Raw genomic sequence first — 15,570 nt, forward strand, 5'->3', positions numbered from 1 at the left:
AGAAGCTACTCATAATAATTGATGCTGCTAATGCAAATTACACATCAGGAAGGATAAGCTATTAGTTGCGCATGTACAAAAATGTAGATGAATTTTTAATTGCATATATTTCATGAAATTTCCTGTTTTAAATATCATTGCACATTTCCCCATATTTTTGTGTGTTTCCCACAACCTTCTACAGACATTTAAATTATGCGAGTCAAGCTGAAGTGAGCATTGCAGAAGTCCTGGGGTTTAAAGTTACTTGTTTAGTGAAATGAATTAGTAAAGTTTGTTTTTTAAACCCTCTGCCTTCTGACCACCAGTCCTCCATGATCCATCTAGCCCATTCATTCCTAGCAAGGCAAGAGTTATCACCAACCATATTTGTTTCCCTGTGAAGCAAGAGCTATTCACTAGGCCATCACCTAGGTAGACATCAGAATCTTCTCCACCCCCAGAAGCTCTTAACATCTACTTCTGAGGAACATTAGTAGAGTTGGAATTCACAAGTTACCTGTTATTATTGATCCCTTACCAAAACTACTAAGTTGTGACAACACATCCCTCAGGCCCATATTCCACAGGCTGCACTGCCCAGAGCAAGCCAAGCCACCTCCTCCACCCAGGATGGGTGAGATGTGTGTCAGTCATGCCCATCATCTTGGCCTGATCCCTTGCCCACTAATCAGGCATGGGTCATTTGGGTCATAGCTAAAGGTGAGAATTTGTAAAGTTTATGTGTGCACGACATCTTGTGTAGTATGTCCATATAAATGTGTTTGTGGGTGTGTATATCCATCCATGTGCATATTTGTGATTCTCACAGTTTGTTGAGATTACTACAGATACCACTGTTCCGTGTATTCTAGCTTATACCCTCCAATGGAGCTTATACTCTAACTTCCAATGGTTGCATCCTGAGTTTTTTGACAAACTCAAGTTATGTTTTTTTTTTCAAATCTCACAGCAGCTGTTTGTCACCCCTGGTGTGTAATCACCCTCATTAATCCAAGCCACCCATCGGGTCAAGCGGGTCTCCACCCCCCTCCCCATAGCAAGCAGTGGAAACCTCAAAAATCTCACTCGCATACTGGGCACCCACAGACACTGTCCTGTAACTAAAGAGACTAACAACTAATTAATCCAGGCCACCCATTGGGTAAATAGGTCTCTGCCCCCCATAACAAGCAGTGGAAACCTTAAAATCTCAGTCGCACACCAGGCACCCACAGACACTGTCCTGTAACTAAAGAGACTAAAATGTAATTAATCCAAAACACCCATCAGGTCAAGTGGGTCTCTGCCCCCCCCCCCATAACAAGCAGTGGAAACCTCAAAAATCTCACTCGTGCACTGGGCACCCATGGACACTGCCCTGTAACTAAAGAGACTAAAAACTAATGTAGGTGCTTAACTTCCAAGTATCTAGAGAGTAAAATACCTTAACTGCACTAACTTAAACAAATGTTAGTGAGTGTGTTAATACATTCTGCTGTATAGTTCCTTAATCAAACCACTGTACTGACGAGCACATTGCCAGGAAGCAACAGCTGCATAACCCTCTCCACTAAGTGGTCTCCCCCCCAACTAAAGTCTATTTTCTTTTGAGAAAAACTTAAATCTGTAAAATAGCATTCCCTTACCTCTCCTGTTTTATCTGTAAGCTTTGCTTTTATATCCTTTTATGAATTTCAGGGTAAAATTAGATACTGTCTATACTTGCCTTAATTTAACAGTATAGAGTAGAGTGACTGTGCAAAGTAGCATACCTTTTATTAAGGTTCAGTGATTGGTTTCTAATCCTCTTGCACTTAACAAACAGTGTCTGCAGAGTTCAATTGCCCATTGGCTATCAATCTCCTTCCCTGTAATCTTTACCCCTCCCCCTCCAGCTCTTGTGCTGTATTGGATAGCCTGAGGTAATTTAAACAGAGGGTGCCATTTTATTTCCTTTTTTTTCAAATCCCACAGCAGCTGTTTGTCTCCCCTGGTGTATAATCCAGCCTCAGGTAAGTTCTTGCACTACTGATCTGGGCCAGCCAGCTCTGTTCCACCCTCACTATGCTCAATCTTTACTCTACTCCACTACCCTGCCCCCAATTCCCACCCACCCCCACTATCTGCCAATTTATAGACAAAACCACACCCCCACCCACCACCTCAACCAATCCCAATACAACAACACAATTGCAAACATTAACAAGCTCTCTCCCTCCTCCCACAAAGTCCTCCTCCCAAACTGTATACTCCCATACTATCATCACCAACCAAGCCACTGCCCACAAACCCTCAATTAACTATGTTTACCTCTCATCTATTCCTACTAGTTACCCTTGTTCCACTTTATACCATTACCATTATTTCACCCCAGCCCAACCCTAACTTCCACCTACCAACCACATAGTAACACTCCCTTCTCCAACATCCAACCCCACTTACTGAGCTACTCTACCACTGAACTATACAAACTCAAATATATTAATTCCACCATACCTTCCACCAAATCCAACAGATTAACTAAACTTCTACTCAGAATTCAATCTCTATCTATTCCTACAAACACAGCTATAAATTTGTGGTGATATGCACCCCAACCCAGGCCCCACAATTGATACTACCAACTTCACTAGTCCAAACATCCAACATGCAATTAACTGTAATAAACTCTGTGACCTACTTATAATTAGTATGAACACTAGAAGTATCTTGAACAACCTTGATGAAGTACACTCCACACTCTCCACCCAGGTTATCATATAATCAGGGCTGCTAGAACTGTCAAAAAAGGTTGAGGGGTGTGCATACTATACAAGACTGTCATCAAGGTAGACCTTTTACATAAAGAAATCCCAACATTTGACAATGCAGAAACCCTATTCACCAAAATTCAAATCAATCAACAGAAGCAACTAAACCTAGTGGGTATTTACATACCCCCAGGTGACAACATATCTACTCTTGAATATATACTAAATTGGACATCTGCAAGCCTCCCATAAGAGACATTCCTCCTAGGGGACTTTAACATTGACTGGAAATCCATCAACACAACTATCCCCTCTAATCACATCAACCTGTATTTCTATACTCAACTTATCCAAACACCCACCTGTATTGACAAAAGTACAAACAAGGAATCCATACTAGACTGGATCCTTACAAACAACCCATCTACTGCCCAATATTATGATACAGTACCAACTGGCTTTAGTGACCATTTACCCACATTCATATTAAGACAGCATTTCAAAACCACTAAACCAACCTAAAACACCTAAAACTACTAAACCTAAAATAACCACCCTATGTGAAATCCATAACTCAAAAAACATCATACCTGAGAATTTCATTAATGCACTAAGGTATTGCAACTAGGTTCCCCTAACAACCCACACACTATACAAGGCAGTGGACTACTTCAATTCCACCTTTTTAAACCTATTAAATCAGATGCCCCCCCCCCCCTTACAGACAATTTGAATAAAAACCAACCCAGTTTCATGGCTCTCTAAAAAACACAGGAACCCTTCTAAAACTTAGGGATAAAGCTTGGAATACATGGTATCACAATAAGACTGATCACAACAGACAGATCTTCCATGAACTACATAATAAAGCAAAAAAAAACAGATAAGGGAAGATAAGAAAAATCACTACACAGAGCTACAAGTAAAACATACCACTAACCCCCAAAAATTCTGGGCAGCTGTCAACCAAGTATTACAACCAGGCAAACACACTATCCCTGCCCTCAGTGTCAGAGGTGATAATATAGAGATAGCTACCCAATTCAACAACTACTTCACTACTTCCATCCTTAACCTAACTAGCAACAGCCAGACCTGCACTTCCCCACAACCAATCACCAACCCAAAGTCATACCTTCCATTCATTCTCAAACCAGTTCTTAAGCACCTCACTAAAAACCCACCACCTTGGCAATCGACAAACTCCCTGCAGAGTACCTCAAAATTTCCACTAGTGCTATAGCTTATCCCATCTCAATACTTATCAACCAGTCTACCAATGAGCATACAGTTCCATCCCTTTGGAAAACCTCCTACATAATACCCTTGCACAAAGGTGGTCCCTCAACCGAACTTACCAACTACAGCCTCATAGCAATCGTATGCCCCCTATCAAAAATCCTTGAAAAATGTATCCATTCTCAGCTGTTGAAACATTTACTTATAAATAAATAGCCTCCTCACCAACAACCAACATGGCTTTCACCCATCCCATAGCACCACCACAGCACTCGTATCATTCACCAACAGTGTCAATCAATATAGGAACCAAGGAAACCTAGTGTCTGCCACCTTCCTTGATCTGTCCAAAGCATTCGATACAGTATCCCACAGCAAACAACTTACTATCCTAGCTGAACTCAGCCTAAACAACCCCTCTGGTTTAAAACTACCTATCCAACCACCAACAAGCAGTTAAGTGGCATAATTCCCTCTCTCCTCTTCTCGCAGTAACAGAATGTATACCATAGGGATCCATTCTGGGACCCCAACTATTTAATAACTTTACAAACACCCTCCACACTGCCACCCAGCATGCTACAATAGTCCAATATGCAGATGATGCTACACTGATTTGCTCAGCCCACACCCTCCAAACACTCCAGACTATAACCCAAGAGGCCTTCTCCAGTATCAAAAACTGGTTAAAAAAACTCAAAACTAATAATTAACCCCAAAAAGACTCAACTTATGTGTTTGCACCCTACCAAAACTATTGACTTTTCTGCTCTTTTCTCTGTCAGTTCTGCCAATAATACCCGCATCTCCCCAGTATCACAAACTAAACTTCTTGGTGTAATACTTGACCAAAACTTAAAGTTTGAGAAACATATAGCACAAACCATAAACAAAGTCCATAAAAATCTTGGACTCCTATAAAAGTGTAAAAACTATCTAACCAAAAACACCAAAATTACTATATCCAGAACTCACCTTCTTTCTGCATTGCTCTATGCATGCCCTGTATTAACAAACCTTAACAAGGCAGACATACACAAGTTGCCCATGTGCTATAATAGCTAGATTTGCAACCAGCTCTAATTTCCACTCCCACCACTATCACTCACTAAAACAACTAGGTTGGTTAGAACTCCCCAACTTACTAAACTATAACCAACTCACCATGGCTCATTACTTGCTGTACAACCCAAACAAGATTCCTGATCTCTCAGGGTTACTCAACTTTCACAATTCTGCTTACCAGCTAAGAGCCACAAACAAAACCCTTCTTGAAATAGCTAAGTATAGATGCAGTGCTGGTGAATCCCTCTACTCCTATACAGTTGCTAAAATCTGGAATTTTCTTCCACCAGATATCAATTGCAAAACAGCAGTCCCATCTTTAAAACCCAATTAATAGCCCACCTTAATCTCATCAGGCAATGTACCTGTCCTGACCATGGCTAGCCTTACTACCACCATTCAGATAAATCTTCCTCTGGCACTACTCAAAGGTCAAACACATAAAAACAAACTATCATAATGAATTATATTTTAAATGAATGTATATAACTGTATATAGTATTACTGCACTTTCTTACTCAAATAAATTATATTTTCTGTTTTACTACTGTACACGCTATATATTGCACACTTCTGTAACTTCTCATCATACTATGCCATGATATACTATTGTTTGCTCTATTAATTTGTACTCATCTCTGACTTTTGTATTTTTATCATGTATCTGGAGCTTTTGTATTTTGTATTTTTTATGATTGTCATGTATGTGGAGCTTTTCTCCCCGGGTCTCTGCTGAAAATAGTCACCTGATTGCCTAGTCAGACCAACCCAGTAATCAAATGTAAAATAAATAAATACATGTCTCATATCTTAAACAAATATTCATAGATTTAGAACCACATGAGCAAAATGGCAAACTGTTCAGCATAAACTAACGTTTACATTGGCAGCATTCATTAGATTTCAGATCTTTAACTGGATTTTGTAAATCACAGTAAATATGTTTTTGTAAACAACTTATAATGTCTCAGTAACCACTCAAGCAACACATATGCAGTCAGTAGTAATTTGATCATTCAGCTGTGAGTTTTCACTTGAGCCTAAGCGGTTCTGTCTGTGTCACTTGAGTGTTGAGATATTTAAAGAAATATAAAAATTTTGATCATCTGAATAGTATATGAACAATCTTTAATATATCTAACTTCACTACAAAGAGATAAAATTCCACCAACTGCATTGCCCATCAAGTGAGCTCTAAGATGAAAATTGTCATTAGTCTGTATGCAGCATGGTTTTGAAACTATTAATATGCATATGAACAGGCTATATTAGATGGCTATAGGCATCACTCACTCGGATGATCTTTAAAAAAGGCCTAGTGATCTCTCTAGGGATTAATGAGATACAGACTTATGTCACGTTCATACCATGCTTACTTAGTGACATTGCTACATCACGTAAACTTGGGGCCATGTCATTTTCTTACCAAGCCTATTTAATAACACTGCTACTGAATGTATTGTAAGGACTTGTGTCATTTTCATGTATAGCTTATTTTGCTTACAATATTGGACAGTGTAGAGAATAGTTGGTGTGAGGAACCAACCATGTGGCATGTGATATGCATAAAATAAGGCTCCCCTAATGAAATGATGATGCACGGAATGCTGAATGCCATCACACCAAAAAAAAAAAAAAAAAAAAAGATTGAAAATGCCAAAGAATGAATCACAAAGCATTGCTTTTATCCTTTAAACTTCTTTTTTTGCTGGGAAACAAGTCCCTCTTCCCACTCAATGCTAGAGGTATGTCTTTCACACACACCCAAACTTCTATACTAATTTTGAGATTCCCATACCTCAGAAAAAAGGGAATATTCTGAGAAACGTCCATCTGAGACTTACATTTATTGTCCATTTTTTCACCCATTCAATCTCCAAGTTTTGGGACTTGATCTAGTGGGACCCAACACTTCAAATGGTTACCATAAAATAATGTATAATATGCAGGTGGCTGGAAAATCAACTATGTCCTTTACATACTTTGAATGTGTGTTTTTTTTTTTCATCCACTGGTTGAGCTAAGCATCTGGCAGCTTTTCATTGCTGTCTCATGATGGCAACTATAATCCTAGATTTATAGCAAGAGGATGACCTAGACAATAATCCCTTGCCAACCAACAGTTAGGGATAAGAGGGCAAGCCTTTACCAGGAGTGGCATCATTCCCATAATTTCCAGAGAGGAATACACCAGCCTAAGCTCTGGTGTGAGAATCTGGTGAACACCCAAAAATGTAGCACATAATTATATTTAAGGTCATAGACAGAAAAATAAAAATGGTTTCTTTTTTTTTTTAAAGTTCATGAAAAGCAAAGGCAATAAAGGTATGTTATATATCCTTTTCTGGGGCTAAGGCCTGCTATTGATATGATTCAGTGCATTTTGATAACAGCTACTAAACACCCTTAGGTTACTAAAAGTACTTTCTAAATAACCAGCCATGATAAAAGGTAGCAAAATATTTAATAAATAAAATGATTAAAAAATATATACACCGAATAACTCATTCCAATAAACCAGAGAGTTTCACACACAGGAATAATGAAAATAACACCGCAGGAATGGTTTCACTGATTGCAGAAACACTCTATAAATTGTAAATGTCTAAAGATTAACTGTCCCTGTCTAATGTAGGAAAGGTTTCACTGATTGCAGAAAAACTCTAACTGTAACTGTCGATTAACTGTGCTGACTAATATAATTTACTCAGCAAGGCAAGATGATACTCTTACTTCTGCCAGGCAAGATAAGAATTTATGCTCACTCTTCAGGCTGTTTTCTGGCCCTCAGCAACTGAAATAACAACTCCTACTATTTCTGCTGAACAGGTCTGGAAGACTCTGAGTGATAACTAGTGATCTGGAAAACAACTGACTACTGAACAACAACAACTACTGGACTTTAACTGACTTAGAACATGCTTTTATTGCAGAATCTTTTAAAAGTCACAGACAGCTTTTATGAGAATTTTACTCTCTCATGTCAGGCATTAGAAGGTAAACAAAACAGCTGCTGTTAAGATTCTATTCCTTTCAGCTCTGCCATACAATGACATCACATCTTGGTCAGCTGACTGGCATAACCTACATTAAGATTTCTTTTTAAAAAAATGTACATTTGGTCAGCCATAGCACTGTTTGATTCAAACATCTTACATAAATCAAGGTAATAATAAAAAAACAAATGTATTTACAAAATTATAGCTAGTCAGGCATATATAACTCAGGGTAATTTACCATTATTTACAAATATTTACAAAACTTCAGCCAGTCATGCTAGCACAGATAACATTACCTAATATCCTCACATTTCTCTCCCCTTTAAAGACTCAAGCTAGATTTTCAAGTGACCCTAGAAAATTGTCGCTTGAGAAAAATGAGGCTGGCTGAAATGTATCAGTCTATACCCCTTCTTGACAGTCCATCGGCATTAGCATGATTAATCCCACTATGGTGTTGCACCATCTTGTCATATGCCTGTAACCTTATGCGCCATCTCAGTGACTTGGCATTTTGCTTACTGACTCTGTTTAGCCATGTTAAAGGGTTATGGTCTGTAACCACAATGCATTTTCTTCCATACAGGTAAGACTGAAGCTTTTGCAAAGCCCATACTATGGTTAGGCATTCTTTCTCCACAGCTGCATAACATTCCTCCCTGGGTTGCAGCATATGGCTAAGGTATACAATGGGATGCTCTTCTCCCTCCAAGGAAATTTGCCTGAGTACAGCCCTCACCCCATAATTTGAAGCATCCACCTGTAGAACAAATTCCTTGCTGAAATCTGGACTGGCTAACACAGGGAGTCCTCCCAAAGCCTCTTTAAGCTTCTGGAATGCCTACTTACAATCTGTGGCCCACACAACTTTATCTGGCTTGTTTTTTCTGGTTAGGTCAGTAAAGGGTGCAACTATTGTACTTTAGCTGGGCACAAATTTCCTATATTACCCTGCTGTCCCTAGGAAAGCCCTCACCTACTTTTTGGTAACAGGGACATGCCACACTTTGGCAAGTTCTGGCCTAATCTTACCACTCCCTACTCTAGGTCCTAGGTAGGAGTCCTCTGCCATACCAACCTCACATTTACTAGGCTTAATGGTCAACCCTGTCCTTTTTAATCTACCTAAGACCTCCCTGACATGTTGAAGGTGCTCTTGCCAGGAATGACTGTAAATGACAATATCATCCAAATAAGCGAGAGCATAATCTCCTGGGGCATTCTTGATCCCAAGGACATCCTTGTAAACTCATATAATCCAAAAGGTGTTACAAAAGCTGACCTCTCTCTAGCAATGGCAGTCAAGGGCATCTTACCAGCATCCCTTGGTCAGATCAACAGTGGTCAGATACTTAGCCCCAACCTAGCTATTCTAAAGCCTCATGTGTTCTAGGCATGGGGTACACATCTGACTCTGTATAACTGTTTAACTTTCTGTAGTCTACCATCTTTCTTCAGTACCAATACCACTGGGGAAGCCCAAGGACTGCTGGACTCCTGGATTACCCCCAACTCCAACATCACCTTTATCTCCTCCTTCAAAGTCAGTTTGACTTGCTCAGGCATTGATGGTCAAGATATCCAGATTGAAACTGATCATCAACCTCTAGTTACTATTTTAAAGAAAGTTATGCATTCCACTCCAGCAAGATTGCAAAGAATGATGCTCAAATTGCAAACACACAACTTCAAAATGGTTTATACAAAAGGCAAGCTTCTTTATCTGGCTGATACCTTATCCAGATCACCCAGAATTATAATGGAACAGTTTGATGCAGAGAATTTTGATTTTGATGTCATGGAAGTGCGTAATTTTTTGACCATGAGACTTGATGAACTAAGAGATCATACAAAGACTGATCCTGTTTTCCAAAAACTCAACCATTACATCCAGGTAGGATGGCCGTCAAAGCAATCCAATGTACCACCTAAAGTACAACCTTATTTTTCCTTACATCAACATCTCATTCCTTCCTTAGATGAGATGTTGATGGAAGATGACATTATTTTCAAAGGTCCTAAAGTTGTTGCTCCTGCTTCCTTACAATGTGAATATATCCAGATTTTGCATTGTGGCCACCCAGGTTCCGAATCTAGCAAAAAAAGGGTGAGAAGACTAGAATTTTGGCCTTGTTTAGTGAAAGACATTGACAAAGTAATTTCATCTTGCTCAGTATGCAATAGTACTAAACTGCATCTGCAAAAAGAGCCACTTCAGCTAAGTCAAGTTCCTGAGCTACCTTGGTCAACAGTAGCCATTGACATATTTGAGTGGAACAATCAGCATTACTTAGTGTTGGTCGACTCCTATGCAAACTGAAAAATCCACAAGCAGCAGGTAGAATCCAAACAATTAACCGGGTTTATTCCAAAACGAACACACAATCCAAGGTTAGCGCTTTCGTCTTGCCTCAGTGGGCAGGACTTCTTCAGACTAATAAAATTAACCATAACATGCCATATTTAAATAAGAAAGTGATCACATGACATCATTATTAAAGAACTAAAAGGTGCAGCTCATCCCTACCAGAAGTTTACTCACCAAACTAAAATGTATTATACTCATAAAATTCATTACAAGAATTCAGAATTTATCAAAAATCTTGGACACTGTGCAAAGTTAGCTCATAAATATAATAATGAAAAAATAAATACATTACCTTAAAATAGCAGAACACTTTAAAATAGCAATAGTAAAAGGTAACATTATTTAATAAAAATAGTAAAATGTAACATTATTTAATAAAAAAATATTTGATGAAATAGTGAAGGGTATGTTATGAAGAAGATTATAAAAAAATATAAAAATATATATGCAAAAGTATTGATTAAAAGTACATTGAGCCAGAATGCAATTTTTAAATTAAATTAAACAAATACATCTGTGAAATAAATTGCAAAGGTTGATGGAGATATTGGTTTATGCCTCTGCTTACTTTATCTTTGCAAACTCCTTAATTTCAAAACACAAGCTAAAGACCAAAGGTCATTTACCTTTATTTGCCATACTAGCTCTTCAATTCAAGCCTCAAGGATAGGGGGCCACCTCTAAGGCCACGTTCCACTTGATCAATGACTGTGAAAGTGAAACTGTGTTGGGGGTTTTCATGAATATGCTTGGCTAGTGCATTTTCTAATTTGGTTTTCCTAATGCTGTATAAATGATTGTACACTCTGTCCCTAGTAGTAATGAAAGTTATTTTAAAAGAGTTCAATGTATCTGTTTGGTTTTGTTCATTAACTAACCAATTATTAGTCCTAGTTTCAACATCTATAGACAGAATAGGATAAAAGATATCTCTGTTCCTCTTATGTTGTACCTCTCTTATAAGTTCTTCTAATAAAGGTAAAGGGTATCCTCGTTTCAAAAACATACTGCATTAAGTATCGCATTCAGCCCTAAAATCATCATCATCAGAGACCATATGGGCCGCTCTGACCAGCTGCTGATAGGGATGACAGCTAGTGTAGCGGAGGAATGAATTTGAATAGGTATGTTTTCTATGAATTCTGGCTTTAAATGCCTTATTCTTCCTGTCTTTGTACAGGTCAACATATAGGTCAGTTTTATGCTTGAGAAGAATTGTCCAAGTAGTGACATTGAGTTGGTCCAAGAATTCCTAGATCTGATTTTATGTAATAACTATTTTATGTTTGATGACAAATATTTTTTTACAAAAGTCAGGTGTTGCAATGGGCTCCCCATGTGGTGCCAGTTTTGCAAATATAGTGATGGCCCACTGGGAGCAGCGATATATTTTTGACAATAATGTATTTCGTGGAAATATAATTTATTACACTAGATTTTTGAAGGTTGTGCGTCAGAGCTGGTAACTCGGCACGTAAAAATCAACTACCAATCATTAGCGGACTGGAGTTCCACTGTGGCGACCGCTAACTGGGAAAAGCCGAAAGACACAAACAAAAAAACACTAGCTTTTTGATGATGTGTTTATTTTGTTTGAAGGAAAGACGGAAATTATTCCATACTTCATGGAATATTTGAACAACACAACACAATTTTTGTCATTCACACATAACCTTGGAACTGACAATATAGCATATCTAGATGTTGACCTATATAAAGACAGGAAGAATAAGGCATTTAAAGCCAGAATTCATAGAAAACATACCTATTCAAATTCATTCCTCCACTACACTAGCTGTCATCCCTCTCAGCAGAAGAGATCCATCGTCAAAGGCCAACTGACCAGAGCGGCACGTATGGTCTCTGATGTTTACATAGTCGAAGTGGTTACATGTTTCTGTGTTTGTTTGTATTCAGGGACAGAGTTGCAATGGCATGCACTGTATGTGGTTGAGAGCGACAAGCTAAATTTATTATAGCTGTTGTTTACTAATTTAGTCACGCATTTAATCACAATCAGACATCTGAGGTATATGACAATGAATTGTCTGTAGGTGGTGACCACATATGTGTGCATTTCTTTGCATGTCCATCTAGCTGTGTGGGTGGTTATCTGAATTTCTGTTTATATGTGAGAGATTGCATCTGTGTGTGTGTGTGTGTGTGTGTGTGTGTGTGTGTGTGTGTGTGTGTGTGTGTGTGTGTGTGTGTGAGTGTGTAGACATTGCTTACAACTTAAATGACTTTCTGCTTTAATATTTCAGATGTGAAGTAATTACATATCATGCCCTAAAATTTACACGTGTATACATATATATATATATATATATATATATATATATCTATATATATATATATATATATATATATGTGTGTGTGTGTGTGCGTGCGTGCGTGCGTGCGTGTGTGTGCATGTATAAATATATATATATATATATATATATATATATATATATATGTTATTTATATACATATAATATATATATATATATATATATATATATATATATATTCAGAAACCACAAGAAAGATGCAGATATGCTACAATCTTCACTGTGCTATACATTAAACCTCCTGTAGGAATGTATAAATTACCCTTTAAGGACAAACCAGTGTTTCAGCTACATGGCTTATGAATTCCCATTACTGCTCACTTTTTAATTTCTCACTGGTGCCAATAGAGCTAAACCCCTCCAGCTGTAGACATGCCATGTTTCATCCTTTTTCTGAGCTCTTTATAGCATAAGTGGAATGGGCAGAGAGACAGGTCTGGGGACTTCTGGGGATCCAGCATTTTCTTTGGTACTGATCACAACTGATCTTACAGAAGAAGAAAATAAATTGTCAAAGTAAAAAGCAAAGCAAATAATAGAGAGGCATTAAGTACAACTGATTTATCTCTTAATAGTTTATGAACTAGTACATTACTGCCAGCAATACGCTATTCTACACTTGCTAAGTGGCTTAGGGTGCTTGTCCAGCCTATTTTGGCAGGCAGTCCGATTCTCTTTAATATTCTGTGGTACTGGAAAACATAAAACAAACAGTATTGATTACAACATATGCCCAGCAGTAGAAAAAAGTAACAGTCACATGTACTAGACTTACTATATAGTGCCATTTCAAGAATAAAATTATTACACTAAAATAGTAGTTCTCTTTCCCTAACGTCTTCTTCCAACTGCCACTGAAGATCTGGGTGGTACCTGCTCTGGCCACTGTATCTTTGCCTGCACTGTTTACTAGAGCAGGAGTAGCCAGTACCATAATTCATCACCCTGCAACCTAGCACCAGTCATTTACTTCATTAAAAGGACCCCCAGAAAATGCTCCTGATGGTTAATTTGGAGCAGGTCAAGAAAGATTTTGATTCATGCTGCACTCAACAGGATTTCTGCCAGATTCATTGCCTGCTGACCCATATCATCTTGATGTCAACTCCAGGGGGAAAATATAGCCAGGGCTTATAATTGCACATAAAAGATTTCATATAACATTCATCATCAGACAGCAGGGTAACATGCCTCACATGGTCAGTAGTATGATGCAAAATGGCATTACTGAAGTCAGGCTTCACACACCTTCACAACCTGCATGATACTCCAGCCTATGAATGAGCAGGAATGGACCCCTTAGCATGAATTAGTGAGCAGACACACACTGCCCCTGAATCATCTCTGTAACACAATCATAGTGAATCACTTTGTTAGCATTACAACTTCACTACAGGTCCTGTTTAGTATGACAAAAAGACATGGCCACCATTTTGCAGAGACTGTATTATAACAAGAAGCTTAAAAAATCTGAATATAGTGAATATCAGTGGGTACTACTATTTAGGCAACATGAAAGCCATCATGACAACTGGTAATGGATATCAGGAATTCACTGACCACAGTAGAGTACATGGAATCAATGGCAGTCACCAAGCAGTGGCATTTGTAGGTTAACTCTACATCAGCCATGATAAGTGACAAACTGAAGTGATCACTGTCTTGGGGTACAAGGGCCAGACAGGACAGTTTCCTGTTGGAGTGCTTAATGTGACACAGTATAGTGGACAGAAAAGGCCACTGCTTTCCTTTTGTGGAGGCTTGACCTGCTAGGTCACTAGGAGCATAGTCATGCTCAGCCACTGCCCTGCTATGTAAATGATGCAGCACTGTGCCATATGCACATGGGCAGCATAACATGTCTCTAGGGCACCAGGCACAGTCTGTGCTATTTGCATATCTCTGTCAGACAACAAGTATGTCTAACATTGCCAAAGCTGCGACACTATGATGCCATCTGTGAACAGTTAAATAATTGTAGCATACACAACTGTTGCCACTGTAAGGGTGTTGTTGAGAATATGGAGGCAATTGTTTCCCAGCATTGATGGTCAGGGATTCACACACATTGATCTATATGTGTAGCCCACAGGTGTACATTGTGTGGCATAGAATTGAAGGAAGGGCAATGGCTGGAAAATTTAAGCACACACGAGATAGAAGTGTTACTATAGGCCCTATCCATACATTCGTGTAATCTGTATTCCTAATCAGGGTAAAACTGGCAAGTCCTTTTAGACCCAAGTATGGTAGAGACTGGTGCAACACATCACTACAGTGGTTGCCCATAATAGTGGATAATGCATCACTGTTACTGCATGTCAGGACCAAAGCAAAACAACCACAGATAGACAAACTGACCACTTTAGGTTAGCAACCAATGCAGAGGCATCTGACAGAGATGGAGCAATTCCTGGTATACTTGGGAAAGAGAGGCCTCCTACCTAGAAGTTGCTTAAATGTGGAAGCTAGGCTGGTGAAGACTGCCCAAGTGTCTGAGATGCCCCAGCTGAGTAGTAGGATGTGCTATTCCTGTTGGAGAGTTATTTGACCTGTGAAACACTATCTGAGACAAACCCATGCATCAATTTCATCTAGAGACATTGCGGCTGTAGCAGTGATAACTTGTCCCACAAGGTACATATATGTATGCCCATATGCTATGTATATGCTTGACATGCAACAGTCTGTATGCCATGTGATGGGGGAGACATAAGTATGCTCCAGCATTGCCATAGGTATGTTATCTGTATGCTTTTAGAGGTTCCATTGGAAGAGGATCTAGTACAGCTATTCAGAAAATGATTGATGACAGCAGGTTACTAGTGACAGAT

This window comes from Protopterus annectens, chromosome 7.part0 (assembly GCF_019279795.1).
Source record: "Protopterus annectens isolate FY-2018-M chromosome 7.part0, PAN1.0, whole genome shotgun sequence".
Lineage (NCBI taxonomy): Eukaryota > Metazoa > Chordata > Ceratodontiformes > Protopteridae > Protopterus > Protopterus annectens.